Raw genomic sequence first — 12,209 nt, forward strand, 5'->3', positions numbered from 1 at the left:
TGCTAATTGAGGAGGCGGTGCCGGGATGAATGGAGGGAGGTAAGGGCGGTACTGCTTACAGGGGAGGAAGGGCCCATGTATTCAGGCCTGTCTCTTTAAGGAACCAGTTGATACCATTAGAGAGAGAGGAAAGGGAGGCAGATCTTCCCCTCCACTCCGCCTTTCTCCTTTGGGACAATACCATTCCCGTTGCTGCGAGGAGAGGCGGCCCGATGGCTTGAGGAGTCAAAGTCAGCTCGTGAGTGAGTAGGGGACGTTCCATTGATGGGGTGGGGCGGGGGAGTGCACGATAGGCGGCTTCATTCGTTAAAGTGGGGGGAGAAAGAGGTAGAGGGGCGATGGGCGGCACCATGTGGGAGAGGAGGAGGAGGGAGGCTGGTTGGCGGACAATGGAGCCTGTGTGTGTTTGCGGGAAGGGAGCGAATTCACGGTCGCCGCGGGGAGACGCTGCGCCGCCCCCTCCTGCCCGGGGCTGAGAGCTGCCCCCGGCCGGGCCAGCCCCCCCGCCCTTGCTCGAGAGAGCGGCGAGCGTGAGGAGGGGCAGAGAGGAGGCTCCGCATGGTGCCCGCACCCGTGGAAGCTGCGGGCCACGGGGAGGTGAGGAGGGCGGGCTGTGAGGAGGGAGGCAGCGCGGTGGCAAAGGCAGAGGGGGCCGCTGGGTAACTGCCTGCCTGTTCGGGGGAAAGTTTCAGAGTTTGGGGCTGGTCAAAAAACCTGGTGCGGGCGGGCGCGGGGAGTGCGTGGGGGGATGGAGGCGGGCGGGCGGGCAGGCTCCGTGGGGCGGGAGGGGTCGGTGTTTGGCAAAGCGAGGCTGGGGTGGGGGCAGCTCCGATTAGTCGCCCGGAGCGTGCGGTGGGGGGCGGGGGGTGGAGGAAGGAAAGCTGAGAGGCGGCTGGAGGGAGGAGGCGTGTCCGTTGCATGTGGGGAAGAACAAACGGGCGGGGGGGGGGCGTTGAGCCTGGGAAAGGGGGGGGATCTGTGTACATTGAGTAGCTTGTGTGTGTGTTTGGGTGGAATTGGGGATGGGAGACTGGGTGAGTAAAAGATGCCAATATTGGGAGGGGGGATACAAAGGGGCGAAGGCTTATTCGAGAGAAAGGGCTGAAAGAAACGAAGTACACCTCGGAGTGTGCCTAAGAATTGGGGGTGAGGAGCATTTCTGCTCCTTCTCTCCCATCCTATTATTAAATAGTGTGATTTGTTATTGTGGGTAGACTCTGAAAGGGGATGAGGATCCTCTTGCAGATGCTTTTGGGGGTGAGGAGCTTCTTAATGCTCTAGGGGAGGGGGATGTTGTGATGTATGTGTCAGTTTGTAGGCAGCTGGGCCTCAGGACAGATTGGAAGAGTAAAAGTACAGGGGTGAAAGAATATGGTTTCTGAACCCAGTGGGTGACAACAACAGGAATGAGAGTGTGTGTGTGGGAACTAATAGGTGATGCTCCATGGTGCTGTTAAGGAAGCAGTGTGTAGACATTCTGCATTGGATATACATTTAAGGACCTTGAGTACATGGCTAGACCATAGTGCTCCCTCCGTGCAGGTCAGAGTGATGGGGTTGGAGAAGCCGCATATGTAATGAATATCAGCACTGGTAATTAAAGGGAGGTGAAGCTCTGAACAAATCAGGGGCATGGACCAAAACATGGACCAACCTCTATTTGCAGCGCTGAATAAAAGACTGTCAAGTCTTTTATTCAGCGCTGCAAATATAGGTTGGTCCATGTTTGCCTAACTGCTAACAGCATTGGTGAATAGTAGGTAGAAGGGGTAAATCAGTGGAGTTTCTGCTGATCTTGGAGTTTTGCACTTAAATTGTATAGTAAGTAGTATAGAGATAACTGCATTGGTCTTAAGGTAATGGACTAATTGTACGTTCAAAAACTCTTTTTGTTAAGGGAGAAGTCAAGCTTTCTCCAGGGTTTTGACCTACAAGCAGCCACTGCTTTGTGGAGTTAATAAGTTTCAAAGCTGAATTAGGTAGGAGAGGTCACACGCATGCAGTGCAACCTTTTTCACCTTGCTTTTCTTCAGTCTGGTTTTTCAGATCACTCAAATGTAAATGGCGAAGGGGTGATGTAAGATGGAAGGGGCAGTATATAAAGGGGATTTTGATTTCCTTGAAATGCTAAATGCTTTGGTGTGTGATACTCTATCTTGATCTGGGATTGGCAGGTCGTCTTCTGTTCAGTTCAATTCACTTCACTGCATTCCATTTTTTCCTATCAAATTAAAGACCCTTGTAAATATCAGAGAAAGCTGACTAAAATGCAGTGCATTAATTTGCACTGAGTTAATAGATGAGGAAAAATGTCTTGTTTAGTCAACACTGAAATCTCGACTTACCTTAACATATAAAATGGTAGTGAGCTAGAAAATGTATAAAAGTAGCTTTTAGAAATACATTGGAGGATAGTAGCGTGGGCACATTGTATCATCCACAATATAATTTGCTTCCATTTGGCTTTATTTTTAAATTCATAGAGCACTATAAGTGTGCACAATTGTTTGTAATCCTTGTAACAGTTCCAGGAGATAGCTCCTCAGTGTTTTCTGTCTAAGGGAAATTGAGAGCACTTTCACAAGTGATGCCAGCATTCTGAACACTATTGTCTCTGTTTAGTGTTTCAACAAAATGTGAAAATAGCCACTTTAAAATGGCATATATGGTCTGATTAATGTGATTCTTCCATTCTATTTGCAAATGTATGAAATTCAGTCAGTTAGAATATGAAATTAGTTAGTAAATGAATTTTGCTCAAAGGTGCCAGGTAAATGTGGTGGGTGATGGATTTCAAATATAAGCTAAATCCAGCACCATCCACATGGCCATGCTTTTCCTTGTGTGCCTATTTCATCTTGCTTAGTTTAAACTAGGGCCAGTATATGCTGTAAAAAAAATCCAGCAGAAGGGTTGCATTTTAACTTTCACATTTTAGTGAAATGTAATCAATGTATTTTGGCAAATAACTTAGGTGTCAGATTACAGTCAGATATGTTGCATTTACTCTGCATCATTATAAACAAAAGCTCACAAATCATGTGTGTTGAAACACAGTGAATGTGTGCTGCCTTTACTTGTCTTAGTTAAGTTTTTTAAAACTAATACTAGTACTCGTAAATAAAGCAGCTTGTGATTTTTGTGAACATAACCCATGATTGTAAGCCAAATAGAAGTGACTACCAGGGACCGTATCTGAGTGAAATAAAATGGCTCATGGGCAATAGGTGGTGATAAGGGGGGAGCAGCCACATTAGTGCTGTTTATATTGCTTTCTTAGCTGACTACGTGTGTTAGAATGGAGGGGGTATGATTGTTTTTTGCTACTGCACTTGACATTAGCATGTTTGCCATTTCACTTCCATGGAGGAGTTTGCTGTGGAGTTCAGGAATGGTGTCATCGTTGGTAGGTAGCCTGCAGCCATTGCTTGTTCTTTGTCACCAGCATTGTAGGGTTCATCCATGATTACAGTGGGCCTCTGACCATTTAAAAAAAAAATGGTGAAAAGTAGTCAAATTGATTATTTTAAAAAGTTACTTTAATACAACAATTTAATCATCAATACAATTGAGACTTAATGCTAATTACAAAAACAAATTAGTTGACTTACTGGCACAGGTCCACAAATTTTGTCTTGCCTTGGTAGCCAACCAGTCAGTTGTGGTCACCAATTCTCTGCTGCTGCCTCAAGTGTGGGGTCTTATCTGCCTCAAACCTAGCACATAGTTGCAATCCCCAGTTCAGAGCTGGGAAAGGAGGCCTGAGGATTTGTGGGGAGCACCTCTGAAGTGCTATGCAGCTGCTGGGACAATCACCTACCCCCTCTTCAGTCCAAGCTTGAGAACAGGATTGTGGTTGTCATGTTTGATTTGTTTCGAAGATTTATATCTTGTTTGTTTATAAGAGCCTGCCAGATGGCTTAAAATATATATAAGATAATATTGCAATAAAATAAAGAATTGAGAGTTCAAACCAGAGCAACACTAAACGATTTAGGCAGTATGCAGTGGGGCCACTGTGCTCCCACTGATTGGGTTGCACCAGTGGGATCCACCACTTGTGCAATGGGGAGCTGAAAATTCTCATTTCCAGATCAGGTGAGGTCAGCGGAGCTCACACAAGGGAAATGAGCATTTCCGCTCATTAATGACCACTAACTCTGTTTCGTTAGCGGTGGATCCCACTGGCATGTGGGCAGCAGAGGATACTGCCCTCAGTAGCAGCTGGGTGCAAACTTTTAAAAAATCCTAAAGCCAGGTAAATTAGGAATGTCTTGATCATTCACCTAAAAGTGGAAGCCAACTGAGCTTCCCAAGGAAGAGCATTCCACAGCCTTGGCACCACTACTGAAAAGGCCCTGTCCTGTGCCCCAACTAGCCATGCCTGTGAAAATAAAGGGACACTATTAACCAAACAGTTCTTCCTTTTGCCTTTTCTGGAACAGTAGGCCTATAGTTGGTGAAACAGAAAAAATAAGAACGGAAATGAAACCAAGCAACAAAAGAAAATATTTTTAAAAAACAAAAATTAGTAAGGTGGCTACGCTAAATAGGCAGCAGGTCTCATGGCTTCATGGAATATTGACAATATTTGACTGTGGTCAAATAATAGGTGGTCGGTCGGTCAGTCAGTGCACCAACCTTACCCATATCCTAGAAGAGAACTGGCTTGCTGCTTGGACTGATCTGTGGAGGATATTTCTGGGTGGTAGCTGATATTTGCTGGTGGTGGCAATGCTTAGAGGGGTCTACTTGTGACTTCGACACAGATACTGTGCAAGTGAGGGTCAGGATTTCCAAATGAACATGCATGGAAGAAAGAGGAATTTCTAATCTCTTTTAGAGGGATGGTCAGTGAGAGAGGCCAGTTTTTCCCTTTCATTTACTTGAGGGGTTGCATATTGGCTATATGAGTCTTATTCCTTTCAGAGGATGGCTGTGGGGGAATGTTGTTTAATTCGGGCGCAAAGGTTTCATTCTCTTCCCAAAGAGAAGCAAAGGAGATCTTTCATTTTGGTTTTGCAGAACAACAAACATGGATTGATCTGGGGGTCACAATCACCTGTGTTGGGGGGAGAAGATGTCATGCACAAGACAGGGGAAGAAGGGTGAGGCAGTTAGTGCCTCTCCTTCAGTCATCTCTCCCCCCCCTTCTGTCCTAGGAACATGGTCCTAGTTTCCCATACTTCTGTTTCCTTCAGCTATGACTAATTAATGTCACTCAGTTTTCAATAAAATATCTAAAGCCCAGGACTTGATGAAAAGGTCAACCTTCCTTGTATCACCAACTTGGTTGGAGTTGCTGGGTACTTTGCACTGTGTTGGCACAGGGTGGAAGGGTGAGGATGAAGCGTTACCATGAACCACATTGTCTTGCTTACCAGTTGACCTGTCTGGAGAAACTACTTTTATTCTGTCTGTGTTACTGATATTGACTTCTACAGACAGATTAGGGGTAGTGTTGATAAACCATTGTCATCTACTACTGCCTGACACATTCCTTGGCTGAGCTTACAGAGATGGTCTCGAGTGTAGTGTTGGAAATCCCAAGGCTGCTACTCTTGGACTTCAGCTTCCATGCTGAATCCTTGCCAGGTGTGACTTGGGACTTCATGGCTTCCCTGACAGCTATGGTCCCAGTGTATTGCATTCTAGAGTCAGGCAAAGACTTTTATTTGCTCAGGCCAGGCTTCAACAGATACACTTGTCATGCCCACCATAACCCTCTAGAGAGTGTGATGAGGAACAAGGCTTTCAGCTGCTGCCTGGTGTTGGGGCTTGAATATTGGCTGAAACCTGCACTTGTCCCACCATTCTCTTCTGTAAGAAAGAGACACCAGTAGGGGAGGCTCCTTTAGCTGCTGCTTGGGGCTCCGAGCACCTCTGCTGAGCAGCAACTGGAGCTGGAATACTCTCACCAACCTTATTTGCAGGAAGGGCTGGTACAGATGTATTTGCTGTTGCAGAGGCAGTTATCTCCAGTCAACTGGGGGTGGGGAGGGAGGGAACATAGCGAACACTTTCTTTTTGGCTTGGCTGGCAAGGCCAACCAAAAATTGTGGCCCCATGGCGCAGGCATTCCAGCATGTGATATAAGCAGGTTTTAATCCTATTGATTGGTCTGATTACTGCTTTTGTTGTCTTGATATTGAGTTGTATATTTGTGTTGTTGCCCTTAAGGATGACATAGAGATTTTTTTTTAAAAAAAAAAATCATTTCTAACCCACCTTTCTCCCATGATGGAACTCAAGGCAGCATACATGAGGTTTCCAGGCAGTCACCAGACCAGAAAGATGGTTTCATGATGTGCCCTTAGGCTAATTTTCTGAGTAATGGGCCATACTCCTGATTTGACACTGGTTGAGAAGAGGGTGGTTTGTGGTTTGGGAGAGAGCCTTTAGTAACCATTTTTGTCAGGATCAAAATTGTAGGAGTCTGTAGCCTCAGCAGAGGTGGGGGGCGGCAGTTGAAATTGTCTGGCCATAACTTCTATAGGTTTTCAGTCTGCCCTTGGAGTATCGCCAGCTGACTTCCTGTTAGTCAATTCGTGGAAAAAGAAATTGACCAGGGTGCTTGATACAATTGGACTTTGATGCCATTTCCCACTGACTAGCTATGAGCTAGCTCTCATGAAGCAATTGGGATAATGGTGAAAAATGTGGGACATATCTGACCAAACACAGCTTTCAGGATCTGTATTTGATGTCCATTGGCCTGTGTGCATTATGGTTGCTTGAGTGAACTTGAATGTTGCTCTTTCCAGAGGATACTGATAAGGTGCTTGGAGAGGTCTGAGCCATGATGTGCGTGCTCAATTCTTACCCCCTTGGATGGTAAAATCTAGCCAAAGGGGACTTAATGCCTCCTGAAGGAAGCAGGACCTTTCTGCTGTCTTGAAGGAGATGATGGTGAGGTCCCTGTTGTGTGTTTTTGTTAGTCTTTAGACCTTGCAGATTTTTTAACAACAATGGGGCAATCTCCAACTTGCCTTTTTGGCTAAAGCACTTCAGTTGAAGTACCGGCTGGGCACCTCCAAACATTCTAGAATGAAAAATTAGGTGGGCAATTGTAAGCCAAAAGATTTGGAGGCCCACAGCCGCCATCATCCCTCACCATTGGCTGTGCTGGCTAGGGCAGAGGAGAGTTGAAGGCCAAAACATCTGGAAGGCCACAAGTTGCCCACCTCTGATCTAGAGCAATATCAATATGCATTCTGGTTTTCAACCATGTTTGGGACAAAAAACCCACCTTGGTTGTCCTGATGGGCAGTCTATACCAGTAGAGAGAGGGGAACATGACCCTGTGGATTCTTCTGGTCCTCTCAGCAGTTTCTTGACCATGGTTTCCTTCTGGACTGCCTCTCCAAGCTAGGAGTGTGGGGTGGGGAATCACTTTGTGGGGATTCTATTCCTTTCTCCAGGGCAGATACTTGGAGACTGTTGTTCTACCCCGTGATAATTGTTCTACCCTGTGATAATTGTTGTAGATGGTTCCTCAAGGTTCAGATGGTTCCTCAAAGTTTACTTCCTGGTCTTGAACATCAACTTAAAGCCCTTGGGTGAGGTTATTTTGAGTTATAAAGTGGGTGCTATCACTGTGCAGATGACCCCCAACTCTCTCTTCTTCATCAGATTCTGGTGTGACAGTGGCTTTCTTGAATTTGAGAGCAATGAATGTCTGGATGAGAGTGAATGACTTTTTAAAATACAGGCTTACAGAGCTAACGATAAAGGAATCAGAGGATTACCTACCTGGGGGCATGTCTGTCCTGGATGGGTTCTACTTGAAGGGGCAGGTTCTTAGTCTGAGGATACTTCTGGACTCAACATTGTTCATAGATGCTCAAGTGGCAACTGTAGCCTGGAGTGCATTTTATGAGCTTCAGTTGTTCCACCAGCTACATGTACTGCTGGAAAATGTAGACTTGGCTACTGCCATCTGTGTCATGGTAACATCCTGATTACAGTAATGCAGTTCATGGGGTCCTGATCTTGAAGATGGTCCATAACTTCCAACACAGATGGTGCCCAATTATTGGTGGGAGTAAGCCTACCACAAAAATTTCAACAACTTTAAAATGACTTCATTTGTTAATGTTTTCAAGCTCAATTCTTGGTGCTGGTTCTAACTTTTAAAACCCTCAGTTGTAAAGGTCCAAGTTATGATAGTCCCATATGATTCCCTCTGAGTTTTTAAATGTGCCCATGAGGCCATGCTCCATCCTTTGTGGATGCCTGGCTAGTAGCAGGGCTTCTGTGACACCCCCAGGATCACTCCCTCTGGGGACTTGTCTCCTCTTATGAAAATATTCTTATTCCATTGAATGTCTGGGAGCTGGATTTTTTTAAAAAAATCTTTCTACTGTTACTTGTGCTTAGTTTTTTTTGGCGGGGGGTAAGGTCTTAATTGCTGAGGTTTATGTAAACTGCCTTGAGAACTCTGGTATATTGTGTATGCAAGGGACCATATTCCTGTTGCTCATGGGGAATGTTCCATCACCCTCTGGAGGGTGTGGCAAGTCCCAGCCTGCCTCCTACCTTTGGACCTGCAGGGAAGACAGGGTTCATCTCTGCAATTGTGCTGGACTTCGAAGATGCATGGAGCAGTATGGAAGCACAGTGCAGCTATGGGGATAATTATCCAGCACCAGAGAGGAAGGTTTGGGTTTGTTTCTTTGCCACTGGGGTGTGAAGTGCTCTTAATGCCAAAACAAGCCCCAGCCCTCCACTCTAGAATATTTCTTACTTACTTACTGTTTTTCCAAGGAGCCTGAAGGGCATAGTGAATGAATTCTTTCCCCTCACCTTTATCCTTTGCAAAAAGGTGGCTAGCTTGAGAAAAAGTTACTACCCCAATGTCATCCAGTGACTTTCATGGCTGAATGGGGATTTGATCCTGGGCCTCCCCAGTCGTAGCCTGATACTAACCACTATACCATACTAACTCTCTGAGGGGAGTGGGATTGTCCCAGAAGTTGTGCTGGGCTTCTGATAGTGTTCTGTTCAGTTCTGAAGCCAAGCAGAGCTGCAGGGATGATCTCTGACTGTTTAATGCCTTTTGGTTTTACAAATAATGTCCCTTAAATTCTATGGCTGGAAAAATAAATGGGCACTTTTTTTTTGCTGGGCTGCTGAAACATCATGCTGGTGCCGAGAACTTGAAAATGCTTGCTTCTCTTAACTATTTAAAGTCATTACCAAAAAAATCCATATTCCTTCCTACGTACAATAAAGCTAACCGGACCTACTTGACTTAATCTTTCCAAGTTATTTCCAGTAAAGATTTTGGATTCCTGATTGCAGTAATGTGAGCAGAATATTGCACTTAAATTAATCTACTTTGAGAAGGAACTTTGTGTCTACTTCATACAGTTCTGGGTTCAGTAGAAAGGCTACATTCCTACATCTTTCTTTCCTAGACTACTGAATCCTGGAGGTGTTTGTCAGCCAAACTGTCCAAAGAACTGATGCTGTAATTTGTATACTATTCTGATCATGGTAAGCTTTCCTTCTTGTAGCATTTCAGATCTTGAATTCTACAAATCTGTTTCCCCCCAAAATGTCCTTGACATGCTAATGTTATCATGTGTAGTAACTCAAATAGTTAACCTGGTGCAAAAGCACTCTGCTCCTGATCACTGTGCTTTGTTTCCAGGTTCTTCTGTTTTGGGGAAACACTAATGAATGTTAAGAAAATTGGTGAGATCTAACATGATTCTGCCAGTGCCTGTACAGTTAGTACTCATGCTTGGTCTTCATACTTGGTTAGTACTCATTCTTGTGTACTAACTGTGTACTACAGTTGGTACGCATGCTTTCTATTAGCAAATAATGTTCAAACGCAACAGTGGCAAATCGTAGGGTTAATTAATGGGTTAAAGAACCCACAGATAAGGTGTGATTAGTTCTTAGGTTAACTGTGGGTTGTTTAACCCACCAATAACTCATAGTGTCTGGGCTCGCACATCATGAAGCAACCTCTGATTAGGCTGATCAGAGGTTGATTATGCAAAGCAGCAATGTCATGTGCTAGGCATGCGCTATGGCAAATCATGGGTTAATCAACCCAAGATTTCCAAAGTCATGTGTAAACTGGGAGCACGTGGTTTACATGCAGGAGACCCCAGGTTTTTAGAGTTACGCCCTCACAAAAAAGAAGTGAAATATGGTGCAACAAATATACTAGATACCACTGCAACGGAATCTGTAAATGCAAGGTATTTGTGATTAAAGGCAGCAGTGAAGAGAGACATCTTTAAGGCTTGCCTAAATGCCTATACAGAAGGGGCAAGGCATAAGTCTATTGGAAGGGAATTCTGCAGTTTTAGGGCCACCACCTAGAATGCTCTGTCTCATGTGCATGCCATCCTAACTGATCTTAACAGTGGGCACTCAAGAAGTGTACCAGAGGTAGGTTTTACTGAATGGGCAGGATTATATGGGTGAAGGCAGTCCTTCAGATAACTTGGTCTCAAGTAGTTTAGGGTTTTAAAGGTGAAAAACAGCACTTTGAAGTGGGCCCAGAATTGGTAGCCAGCCCAGGCCCACCTGCTCCAGGTAGGGCTGCTAATGGCGTACAAGCCAGAGGTTGTAAAAAAAACACCTCTAGGCACTGCTGCAACCTGCAGTTCCAGACAGTGACAAGTCCAGAAGCACCCCGAAGCTGCCCACTTCGTCTTTCAAGGGGTGTACAATTCTCACCACAGTCCAGATCGGCTGACTTCCCACCCACAGCGCCTCTCTTTCCTGGATTAAGTTTCAATTTATACTCTCATCTATCCCAGTACTGTATTCAGACACCTGTTCAAGAGTTCCACAGCCTCCCCGGGATCTTTGGGTAGAAAAGAAAGGAAGAACTGCATGTCTTCTGCTGGTGGCAGGGAAGCACAAACCATTGTATGGTCGGTCAGTGGTATCAAGCACTGCTGAGAGGCGCAGTAAAAACCAATATGGTAAAGGTGTGACTTAAGCCAGATGTTTGCCCCCAAAGCTGTCTCAAATTCATCTTGCTACTCTGAATAGTTTAAGCAGACATAAACAAGAGCTGTAGGTCTATGGGCACAGAGACGCCTTTTACTCAAGGATAGTTGTAAATGCATTTGAAGATAGGATGGCACTAAAATATTAGGATTTATGTGTGTGTGGTCCACTCATTGGCTGCAAAGGTAACATTCTGCTGTTAAATTTCCTTAGTGAAGAAACTGGAAGCCTCTGACAAAGGGAACAATACAAATGTTGTCATGACACAGCTCATCCTGTTAGTGGTTTGATAAGGTTTCCTAATCGGGTTTCAAGATTTGATGACAGCAGTAGCTCTTAAGACAGTATTTTCTTTAGGTGTTAGGTTAGTTAATATTTGCTTTGAGGTTACAGGTTTTTGCCGTATGGCTTCATCTTTGGTATGGATCTTGTATGCATTTCCTTGGTTAATGTGAGGTTTTGGGCACCTGAACCTTAATCACAGAAATCACATGCTTAAATATCCATGTTAAAAGTACCCTGTGGTAATCTGGGTGTTCGGACTAAAAACTAGCTGGGTATTGAATATGCCGTCTGAGTAGGAAGTAAATGGGAATTCCTACTGACAGCCCTAAAATGCACATGAGAAGACTGGTTGATGGTTTGAGATGTTTGATATGTCTTCCATTTTTCTTCCATGGGTGCTTTAAATTATGTACAAACAGAACAGGAATAGAAAGCATAACCACTGTGTGATATTGCACACCCCTCAGGCTAGAAGTTGGGTTGGAAGCAGTTGGAGGACTTTTTTTTTTAATGTCAAACATGCTGGTCCAAATCCCACAAATCAAATGGGGAACTGTGCTGATCAGTTCAAATGGTCGACTGGGGAATTGATAGGATTGGCACAGGTGGTAAGGTTTAAACCACAGATTCCCTCAGGATTGTTGCACCAGCTAGCTTGCTAATTGGTAGCCCTTGTTTATCTTTAACACTAATTCAGCAGCAGTGTGGGAAGCTGTTGGACACATCCTTAGCATATATATGTTATGGTGAGGCAAGTGACTGGATATTCCACCAGTGGAAACAACTATGATAACAATGGGGGGAAACACTGCACTCGGTTTGCAAACTCTGAAATGTGCTTATGTTCAAAGCTCAGAAGAGAGCCTGCAAATCACTCTTAATTAGATTACTTAATTTCATATCTTAATAGTTTTAATCCTGCCTTCTTAAGAAGTGGTTGAATG

General features: G+C 44.7%; 1 protein-coding gene across 1 annotated transcript in view; it reads left to right on the plus strand.

Moving 5' to 3' along the window:
* Positions 1 to 366: 366 nt before the first annotated feature.
* BCL9 (BCL9 transcription coactivator) overlaps positions 367 to 12,209 on the plus strand; it is a 49,745-nt gene continuing 37,902 nt past the window's right edge. The window contains exon 1 of the mRNA XM_084843475.1: positions 367 to 597. The gene's annotated coding sequence lies outside the window, so the exon portion shown is untranslated. The remainder of the gene's footprint in view (positions 598 to 12,209) is intronic.

This window comes from Heloderma suspectum, chromosome 3 (assembly GCF_057233095.1).
Source record: "Heloderma suspectum isolate Gila_16-S chromosome 3, 16-S_ref, whole genome shotgun sequence".
Lineage (NCBI taxonomy): Eukaryota > Metazoa > Chordata > Lepidosauria > Squamata > Helodermatidae > Heloderma > Heloderma suspectum.